Here is an 11,939-nt window from a genome sequence, read left to right on the forward strand (position 1 = left end):
CGGCGCGTTCCTTAATGAAGATATAAAGACGTTTGCCCTCTCGGAGCCGCGTCGGTGTCACCCTGGAGGAACGAGCCTCCCTTACGACACCCGACTCGTGATCCTTAGTCTGTAAGATCCGCGCAGCGACGAAATTCTGCGAATTTCATTACCCCAATTACACCTGGTGGTAATTTCACGGTTCGCAACCTGCTGACGCTAAACGCGGTTCTCCGTTTATGCAGGGATCACTGTTGGATTTGACTCGAACGTCAGTTTTTTTTACTTTCCAGCAGAGATATTATGCTGCGAAAAACCGAATCAATGGACTCGGGCGGCGATGAATATTTAGGAACGTCAGAGAATGGAAGAGACGTTACGATGTCGAGTTTTCAAAGAGGCCAAAATTTAGTTAATAGAATTTTAAAGTGTAAGAAGTCGAAATATGGAATCTTATATGAATGAATAACAATACCGAAAGCTACAGCATAGAATCGTCGGTATTTTTACAATTGCCTAGATCTTAAAAGTCAATATTTCAGGCGACAGAGTTTGGCATTCTAAAAATTCCACACTCTTACCCTTCTATAATTTTTGAATCTCTCTACATTTTTATCCACACTCTTGGATAAAAATAGATAGAAATGGACAAAGGAAGGCTTGTAAAAAATCTAGTGCTTGTTTGCATAACTTCAGAAAATTTATTCAAAGAAACTATGTAAGTATGTAATGTAGATTTTTTCGGTTTGTAAAAAATTCAATCTCCATCGTTCGGGAAATCGTTTGTAAATAAAAAATTAGAAGCAGTCACATATTTAAAGTTACTCACACGATTAGTGAATTCCGTCTAAATATCTGAACCAGACTAATTTAGACACCGAATTAGGGAAAAATTTTGGATAAATTTCTCATCTCGAAAACGTGAATAATTCAAGGAATTAAATTTCAAGTAACTGCGGTCGTCCCTTGATCCTGACCAGTGCGGAAAGCTCGCAAGCTGCAGTTCGCAGTCGCAGTCCTTGTTACAGGGAGAGGAAACGTATCCTTAACCGACACACGCGAAGCACTCTAATCTTCGCTCCGATCACGGACCGCCGGCGAGACGCGCAGCGTCGACCGTCCGTCGTAAAATTAATAAGCGGTCGTCTCACGGGGAGTATAAAGACGTCGTGATCTCGGGGGGGCGCGAAAAAGGGCCTGAAGGAGGCCTTTCGAAGCGTAAGTATTAGCGGGCCCGCAATGCATGCAACTGGGAGTCGAGGAGTCAGTTGAGGACTCGCGAGGAGAGATCGACGCGTCGCGGCGTCGCGACGAGCCGAGGACGAAAAGGACGACTCCTTCCTCCGGCTCTTTGATATATGCGGTGCCTCGTTCGGTAATTAAGATGGCCGTTGCGGTGAGAAAACTCGCGAGGGTGTAGCACGTACCCCGCTGCTATCGCTGCGTGACATCCCTCCCTGCATCTTGTACCGCGGCACTAGATTTAGATGAAGTTGTTCTAGCCCAGGTTACACCGGCATAACTTCACCTTTAATCGTTCCTCGATTGTTTCTACCTGCAGGAATCGGCGTCGTTGGTTTTGGATCACGATTACTGCACGGTGAGTTCATCGTTGCTTGTAGGATAACCTCAGAGGTAAGTTGACAATTTTAGTTTCTATTTTTTTTTGAATTTCGAACGATTCACCGAGTTTTTGTGAATTCAATTCATTTTTCCCAAGTAACGACTGCCCGGCGAGCTTCGTCTCGCATCGATCGTTACTAAAAAACCGTCTCTCCCTGCATTGAAGGCACCAATAATTCTCGCGCTGTTTGAGAACGTGAAACTGACGTCCAGACGATCTTTCTCTTATTATACGCGTAATTATAAATTTAAATGAATTACGCGACTCGCTGATGGTAGCTGGTGGATACGTACAAAGGTAGGTATTAATGCGACTTCGAGATTACATCCGATTTACATATTTATGCCACTTGTAGTTGTATAGGTGGTTTCTACATCCATACGACAGAACGCATACTCAATCAGCGATAACTATCGTAAACCGATCGTCATGTGCCGTTGGCAGGAAATAACAAATTTCAACGAACACTGTACCACGCCAGATCGACTCGTGTGAATGAAATTTCTCCTCGTATGTACAGGCGAATGGTACCTCCGTTACACGTTCGTGTTGGTACCCTTATAGCGGACGTGACAAATTCAATTACCAAACTTACATGTACACGCTTTCAACTTCTCTTAATTCATGCGCAGCTGACGTGAAGACGTACAATCATTGTGCAGTCTGCCTTTCCAGGATACCAACACATCGCGCTGTTTATTCATGAGATTTCGTTTAGACGCCGAAGGAAGAACCGAGTGATTTTGTCTCGGCGATTATCACGTATTAAATTATAAATTCGTTGGGATCGGCGATTCCGCCACAAGACGTGGATTCCAAAGGATTCGATAAAGCGGTCATTGCTTGTTCCGAGCCGATCGCGGACATCCGAGAGGAAGATCCTCGGGGCGAAGTCTTAACCGATGAAAAAGGGAGGAACTGCACTCGATGTCCAGCGAGGTGGAAGGCGACAGAACGGAGAGAAGAGCTCGGCGGGCAGGTGTAACTGCGAGGGCGGTGCGTGCGCGAAGAATTGGCGTGCAGGAGCAGCCGAGGATCGGCAGGAGGGTGAAGGGAACAGGGAAGAGGGAGCAGGGCCGAGAGGATTGATGGGCATCGCCGTTAATGCCGTTTGTGTGTAGCGGCAGCGTAAGCGTCTCTCGCCTTACAGTAATTAGCTCGACAAACGCAGGACGTCGGACCATCAATTCCTGCGGGAGACCGCGGTCTCCCGTATCTCGAATTAAAGATTCGATGCCTCCAGCTGTCCTGTCCGCGTGCACTTCACCCTTACCCGGAATGCAAATATATATTCCGGCGTCTTCGGTACACGGTGCTCTTATCGAAATACCGCCGCACATACACACGTCCCGTTTCCCAGGGCCCGACGACGACGCTCCTGGAACCGCCTCACGCGTGCCCCGCCCGCGGGGAAAATAAGCCCACCAAAAAGAAACCCGCCGCCCGCGCTATCGACGCGAATATCCCGGGTAAAACGGGGGCCGCGTTGAACCCCGACGGTGACGTCGTGAACCCCGTGCTCGTGGTCAACCGGTTTAATTAGACCGATGTAACTGAGAAATTCTGGATGCAAGCGCGGCTCGAAACCGCCCCAAGACGATCCGGAATGGTCTGCGTTTAGAAACCGCCGCACGATTAGTTGAATAAATAAGGCTAGCTTTCCTCTTTTCCTTCTCAGTGCGGGATTTTTCCCACACTTGGAATATCGGCTCGCTCGAGAATATTTCATGCGTGATGCGGCCTTTTTGCCAGACGGCAACGCTGCTAATTAGTCCCTAACCGGAGGAATATAATATTCAGATAATTAATTGCTCCGAACAGTCGTGAACTGGTTAATGCCGCCCCGTCGATATTAATCGTGCTTCGTTATTATCCCCTTTATATACCACGGAATATGTAAATACCAACTACGTTTTTATATAGGTATACATACCCTTGCGAGTTTCAGGAAATTTTTCACCGCGACGATACGCGATTACAACTGCAGCAGTTATCGCTACTGAAAATCTCGCCAAATTGGCACGCGAGATTCAGTGCTCTCTTTTCAACTCGTACGATATTTTGCAATTATTCGGTAAATTACCGATCACTTCGGAAATCATCGCAGAATATGCAGAATACGTTCTGCACGTGTCCATATTTTCTCAAATTATCATTTCTTTCGCTGCTACGCATATAGCTATAAACTCATTCGTGCAGATGCCGAGCAACTCGCAACACGCGGTAGGAATAATTCACCGAGTGGTCATCGTAAAGCAGATCGGAACTGTGTAGAGAGAGAGAGAGAGAGAGAGAGAGTTAGCTCTTGGGTAAAGGGGGTATAGGTTTATATACGCAATCTACTTGATCTACACGATTTATGGATCAAAGAGAGTGCAGGAGGCCTTGGCGCAGAGTTCACCTTGAACCTGAAGTAAGCTGAACGAGGGAAAATCTCTGTGTCACGACTGGAACCACAGTTCCTGCACGGCTAAGTCGCCGAAGCCGTGCAGCAGCTCGTAATTATCGATGCCTACGGATTGACCAGAATTAGTCTGCGAGTCGGAGAGATTTACAGGCCGCGATGTTAGATCCGAGATACACGCAAGGTGGGGGCCACTTCGCCGAAGGAGGAGTCGCGGTACTGCAAATCCTACACAAGACTATTATTCCCCTCGGCTGAAAGCGTATCTTTCCTTCTCTCCTCTTCTCCTCCTCCTCCTCCTCCTCCTCCTCCTCCTCCTCCCCCACATGCATGTAGGTACCTTATACCTTATACCTCGTCGAGATTTCTATCTACTTCGTTTTTTCTTTCGCTTTTGCGGCTCTACCTCCACTCATTAAAACCTCGCTATTATCGCTCTTTCCGCGCTGACTTTGGTCCCGAAGACGCGAGCGTCTTGCACCTGCACCCTGACGCGAAAAGGGGGAACAGCTGAACGAGGCGAAATTCATTTCGGCATTCTCTAGCGGTTTCCGCATATCCTCTTCCCACTGCTAATAATTTCCGGGCATCTCCGATTCAAGGACCCCTCCGTAATTTCGTTCGTCGATATCGAGCATCCCGTTTTACACGCCTTTACCGTGCCGCTAAGATCAGCCACAGCTGCAGGGTGCGTGCCGACGCGCCTGCATTCGGATCTCTGGTATTTTCACCCTCCAGCCTGGGTTTGGTCAAGGGCTGATGCGGCCGCCTCGGTCCGCCGCCATATTACGAGAGTGGATATTTATGATTGAAACAAATCAAACGTTATCAAGCATACCGGGACGGTGATAAAGAACACAGAGGGACGCCGAGGCATCCGACCTTCCTCCTTCTTCTACTCTCATCGGCTTGTGGCAACGGACCCTTATCGCTCCTGCCTCTTGACTCGGAGCAGAGGATAGCAAGAGAGGCATGTATTCAACGTAGAAGCTCGAACTCGGAGTCTGGAATCGTTTTGTAAAACCGAAGAAGAATTCTTTACGTAATGTTTATGAAGTATAATATTTATTCACACTGCTAAGAAGTTTTGTCGGGAAATTTTTTTCAAAAAATTTCACTCCGACAAAATTGAGTCGAGCAAATTTTTGATTCGACGGTTTCCCAGCTCATTTAAATTCACACCCGGTTTAACATTTAAAATTAAGTTTTTACCTTATTTTCGATCATTTTTCATCTTATTGACTACACTGACCTCACAGTAGGATACAAAATCACAGAATACTTGCTTCTACTGACTTAATAATTCTGGTGGACAAAAACATGCGGAAAAATGTATCCAAATCGCCTGAGGCACCAGTTTCGCAAGACCTTAATCTCGCCGGGTGATTTCGGTATTCATTTTTTTGCGTCGATTCGCAGAGCAGAGGGGGAAACGACAAATCACGATCTGAAAGGCCATTGGAAGTGTTGCTCTGACATTTCGGAGTTGGCTTCCCAGGACCAAGAAGAGATCGCAAAGATCTGAACCCCTCGCTTCCTCCGCCGTGCAGGAACACAAATACCCGGCACTGTTACGCGGTTACAGGAACATCTGCAGGCACCTCGCCCGAGTCTAAAAACGTGAAGAATTCCGAAAACGCGGCGGATTTTTCACCGGCACATCCGAACTTACCCACACCAGGAGACCTCGCGAGCAGTGATGTAGAGCCATCGTTGCTCGCATCACGTCGATCCGTTCTGGGCCCTCGGGCCCGGACCAGCTCTCCGGCCGCTCCTCCCGAAGGTCCCCAAATTCGACGAGGCGTACACCTCGGGACGTACGGCCCCGATATTCGGCGGTGAAGCGCATGAGCAGATCTGTGAAACACTGCGGCTGCGATCGGCGGAGCCGGTTGATTTGTAGTCCGGGGATTCGCGGCTCTTCGATGCTTTATGAACCGATCAGTTTCGGCTTCGCGGGACCATAAACGTCAGCGGTCCCAAGGCTCGGGCATGAGGCGATTCGCTCGAAACCCGCGGCCCACGTCGAGGCGCGAATCACCCTGAGGCGAGCGGCCGCGTGTGTGTCTGTCCGTCTGTCTGTATGCGCTGGATCTGAACGAAATGCCTCGAAGATCTCGACGGTCCCAGGAAAGTAACGAATGGCCCGTCGAAGACGATGCGCCGTGCGATACCGGGAGCCTTCTGCGTCCGCAGCTTTCGTTACTTCGCTTCGCCTTGCCTCGGTTAGGCTCACTTAGCCGCGGACTGCCGCGACTCTTCTACGCTGACTCCCTGCCCAGACGATTCCGATACCATCTAAGGCCCAACTACGTCGCCGCTTCTCCCCGTCCCGAAGGCCTTGACGATCTTACCGATTCGGCTACCGCGGGATTAATTCGGGACCGTATCTCAAATTGCACAGAAATTATGTGGCTTGGTTTGGGTCCGGTACCAAGGAGGGCGATCAGGGGTTCTAAAACAAGTAACGATTCTGACATCGATCATCGCCTGATCGGGTCACTTGGGCATTGAGATGCCAGAACTTCCGCACAGCCAGTCGCTCTTATTCGTGTTCTGGTACAATCGTGCAATTTTTGTAATTCAGATAGGGTGATAGAACGGTCTCGGCAGACGCCGAATACTTTCTCGAAGAGAAGAGAAGGACGTCGAGGGTGACTATAAGGAGCCCGAAGAGGAAGACGAAGAGGGAGGGAACACGAGCAGAGGAAGCAGAAGCTTCATCGTCCAGGATAAAAATCAGACTAACGATAAAACGAGGAAATTCTCGCAGTAGGCCTGCAGACTGGGACAAGCGTCAACGGCCATTACCCAGGTCGTAACTAGCGCTGGGGGTCGGCGTTAATGGGGCGATGAATTTTTGCCCTGCCATCTCAGCCGAGGATTCGCGGTTCCGGATGCGTCGAGCCACGTGTAAATCCTCCGGGTACACCACGTGTAGCGGGCCTTATAAGGCCCAGTCGTCCCCGGGCAGCTACACCCAGATAGGATAATGGGACGGCGGAACTTGCGAAACTTGCGGAACAACGATCCGCAGACACGGGCGGTGGCCGTCGCGTCCGGCGCCGCTTAAAGAAGTCCCTTGACCGCCGTGTTACGCCGCGACGCGCATCACTGCTAATAGCGGTTCATTGCAGTCAGGGTTCACGGGGTCCCCGATTACAAGGTTGCCTGGCTACTGGCCGGGGAAACTTTCGCGCCAATTCACGCACTTTGGACCCTTAACAAGCCTGGATACCGTGCAGTGATTAACAAACTGCTTAACGCAGCCGACCGACGACTCAAAACCCAAAAGCACTCCCGTGAAAACGGCTTAGTTGTACAACCAGTCAGCGGGGAATGGACGTTAGCTCTTGGTGGTTTGAGAAGAGTGGGTGAATCGTTGCAAGTGAAATTGGAAACTGTTTCTCAAGTTTATCGTATTGCTTCGCTGAAAAACGGCTCATCATCGTTCCAACTTTCATAGTGTACCAACTGGACTGTAGTAACTGGTAGTGGACCCACCTTTCCATTTCGTGAAAACGTTGATAACGGTGTCCAGTGCTGAAACGACATTACGCCATAGTTGTACTAGAATCGTGAGATGAAGAATAGGAATATTTCCATGAACCCATGATGAGGAAAGATTGTCGCCGGTACGTACAACGTACGTTTGCCCTGAGAAAACGGGGCGATATCCGTCGTCTGAAAGTATCATTTGGTCGAATCGAGGGACTGTTTCCCATAGCGTGGTGTCGGTACCTGCTCCTGGTTAACACGGAGCACGAAACCCGGGCGTCGAGCTAATCTTTGCCAAGGGCACCCGGAGTCCCCCCCGCCATCCCGAAAGACGAAAAAGTGTCCACTCGGTTCCCCTGGACGGCCATTTCTTAGCCGTCTATCGGCTATTTATTACATACGGAGCTGAGAAGACCTGCAGCACATCGAATCATATCTCATACGTGTGTATACGTATATAGTTATGTACCTGTGTGTATACCTGCACATGCCTAACACACAGACGCGAATACAGGCCGAGGAACGATCACGCTGTACGTGATGCTGGGCGATCGGGGGCCGATACGAATGACGTATTTATGGGCTTTCGCGTCATTAACATTACCTTATGCTAATCGGATGCGTGTATCGGACGATATGCTCTGACATCGAACCGGATAGCGTACGCCGACCGGCAACCGGACTAAAGTCTCGAACCCCGAGACCGAAACTCAGCCATTTTGCCAGGACGACCAGATCCCGCGGGTCGCGCGGAGGATCGTCCGTCGTCCAGGGTGGCGACGATCACCGGTCGCACCGGCAGCTATTATATGCAGAACGCTGCCGTCACCTGCCCCGTCCTCGGGGGCGTTCGCTCCATAGTGTCCCGGGGTGTATGCCGGGGGACAGAAGAGGGGCCCGAAGCTCCGGACGCTCTGGGCCCCCGGTTCTCCAGGATTTATGTCCACACGGACAAAGATTTCCTGCAGCACGGTATTATAACCAGTTGATTCCCACACCGTTAAAAGGGTCTCCCCTGACTTGTATGCAAAGCGACCGGCGTCCCGCTCTCTCTCTCTCTCTCTCCCTCTCTCTCTCTCTCTCTCTCTATCTCGAGTAAAAACAAACCCCACTAGCCGAACCAAAACGCTCTATATTTCGGTCCCCTCGCATCGAACCCTTATAGACGCGGCGTTTCCTCCGCACGCTCCAGGTTCAACGCCTCTCCGTTCCCGGTCGGAAGAGGACGTGTGCTTCACGCACTCCGTTGCGTCATCCTGGCTCTTCGGCGAAAACTCCTATCCAGGTACCGTGCCGTGCGTCGTCCGGGGGCCGCGGGGTGGGACCGACGACTCGGAGGATCGGCGAGCCGCGGTCGTCCGGATTTATTCCCCCGGTGACAAAGCACCTGCTGTCTCACCGAGGCACCCCGGTACCGCGGGGGCCGGTTGTCTCCACCATTGTTTGCTCCGCGTCGCCTCCGTCGTGTGCGTCCCCCCTTGCCGCCCCCCGTCCACCCCCGGCCGTCGCAACGGCAGCCTCCTCAACGCGACCGTGAGTTACCCTTTTACGTTTCCAGTTCCTCCGCTCCTCCGAGAGCCGCTCGGCTACCGATTCCCTGATACTTATTCCTACTCCGACACCTTCTTTGCGCCTATATCCTACACCGGCTACGCCACTCTTTCACCGACGCAGACTTAAACCTTGCGCGTCGGACAAGCGGTCTTTCCGACTATAGATGCGGGGCTTATACTACTCTCGATTGTTCCCCTTCAAGGAATCGAATCCTGATCCTATACGGCCAATATGTTGATCCTGTCTTCAGATAACGATTTCAACGCACGGCTCTTCGAGTGTCGCTACAGCGGAACGTTTTCTGCATGTTTCACCTTCGGTCTTGGTCAAGATTTACCTAAGGTAAAAATTTACCAGTTATTGACACGTTTCGATCCAATTATTGAAATCTTTATTTTACAGAATTACACCGACAAAAATTTCATTTGTTACAATAACTAGAAAAATTCAGTAAAACAGGTATCGTTAAAAAAACCGTTTGAATATTGTTGGGATTACGAAAAACGAGGTTCGCGTAACCATTTTGCGCTATCGTCCATCATTTTTGGTAATTGCAACGCAAAATCAGTTTTCTCGGTTTGCTGTACTTTTTTAGTCGAATAAGGGTTTAACGTCAATATATTGTTGCACAAGCAGTAAATTTTCGCAACAGTTGCAAGACAATATAGTGACAGTGATCGTAATGAGAAAGAATAGTAACGGATACTGAACTTTCCGGTAACAGCTACAAAACTAATTTTCATTTCGTACCTAGAACTGTATTTTTCGGTTGTGGTAAAAAATGAAAATAGTTAAGGACTGAGCGGTAACCCGAACTAAAAATTCCTCTTAGTATATAAATTGCTGGCACAAATTGTGAATTTCTGTGGTTAGACGCTACAAATTTAGTCTTTGGTAATTTCAGAATTAAGGATCTAGTGGGATAACACCAAAAAAAGTCAATAATTCGGACACTCAACTTTTACCAGAGTTCCGTTTAGGAGACTCTTATACTATTTTGATGAATCGACTTAATTAAAAATGTGCTTAATTATAATCTCAGCGCATCATACACCGTAAACGAGTCCGTGACGTGTTATACTTGAAGAACTGGGATGTTCGTCTAATTATGATGCCATTTTTTTACAAACTTTCACTCTAATCCAAGACCGCGATTCGAACTAGAACCGAAATTTATACAAGTAGGTACATCGCTCCTGACGATTGAACATCGGCAAAGCAATTTCGAGTTTCGTACATTAATCCGACCAACCGCTGATTAAATCTTGGATGTTTAGCGTGCATAAAGTAAATGAGATGATTTTTGATGTATCCACTTTCAGCGGAAAGAGGTTGAAGTACAAGCAATTAAAATTTACGAGTCTGAAAGTTTGGTACAGCGAAAAAAAATTGTGAATTACCATGGAATTGTGAGAGTTTGAGGAAGTTATGATCCAAGCAATTAAGGTTTGATGAGATTCCTCACGAAAATTGATTTTACCTTGATCGCGTCTATAAATTCCGTACGTCCATGCGCGCGTGTGTATATTTTTTTGTACTTTGTTCACAAACCACTTCTATTGGGGTTATAATTTTCCTAAAGCTCGGACCGCCGTCCTCGGTACCAAGACGACCATGATTTGATCGGTTGAGTTGATTGCCCCAGAGTGGGATAATTAAAATTTTGAGTTTCCCTCTAAAAAGATGTTTAATCGAAGCATCGGTGTCCCTGAACAATTTCTCGACGCTCTCACAGTGCTCCGAGAGCTATCGTGTTAAGTTTGATTTCAGTGTCGAGATACGCCCCGCTGAGTTAAATACCGTTTGCCTACTACGTATCGTTAAATTATTCTATACCGCGGGGTAACTCACTTATATACTAATATTCACCGCCGGCTCGGCGTCAAGACCCAGCAGGGCATCTTTCAGTATTTTTTATATACACGTATACCTCTAACCATACATTCCTATGCTTCTTTTTTTCCTTCTCTCTTCTCTCTACTCTCCGAAATATTGACCAAGATAAGTTTGTCATCTCTGCACACCCTCGCGCCTCCTTCGCATACCTTACTTTCCTTCCTCACCAAACGCATCCTCGCACTTACACGTCAGACGATATTTATACACTTTTATAAACAGAGTTTATCGCGCATATTCGGTTATTTATGCCACCGATCAAGCCTTCGGCTCCGAAGCTCTCTCCGCCTCCCTCGTTCGGTCGCATGCCCCTAATTTCCGACTCTCGATTATTGTAACTCACCTGCAAGCAGTTAACACTCATTCGGGTGCGTGGGCGCCCACGGAAGCCTCCGTAATTTTATCCGGAAACTCTGGACTCCTACCACAGTCGCCATCTCTTAACTGTTCTCCGAAACGCGGATCCGCTTCTGGGAGGACCGGATGCGACCCGGAGCCGCGAAACCGATGGTAAGTTTATCCGCTCCCGCGGGCAGGATATCGATCCCATCGTGCGTCTCGACTTTTGTATTCATTTTTACCTACATGCAATACGAAAGAAGTCAGACTTCTTGTTTGTATATAAAATATTATATTTACTATAAATCATTTCACAGTTGACTATAAACAAGGGATTGACCTGATGGATTGTAAACGTAATGTATTGTCTTGGGGGGATAATTGCGGAGGAATTGTTGCGAATACGTCACTACCGTAACGATCTACTATAAAATTTCGTCACACTTTTTAGAAAGCGTACAGAATTACATATACGTATAATATATCTGCAATAAAAATATACTTCATCATAATTTGCAGCGATCATTGAATTCGATAGCAAATTTCTTAACTGTCGAAATCTCACCTGATTTTATGATTCTCTCTCGAAGTATTTTATCGATGATCTTTTTACAAGTTTTATTACACAATATTATCAATGAAACA

This window comes from Neodiprion fabricii, chromosome 2 (genome assembly GCF_021155785.1).
Source record: "Neodiprion fabricii isolate iyNeoFabr1 chromosome 2, iyNeoFabr1.1, whole genome shotgun sequence".
Taxonomy (NCBI): domain Eukaryota; kingdom Metazoa; phylum Arthropoda; class Insecta; order Hymenoptera; family Diprionidae; genus Neodiprion; species Neodiprion fabricii.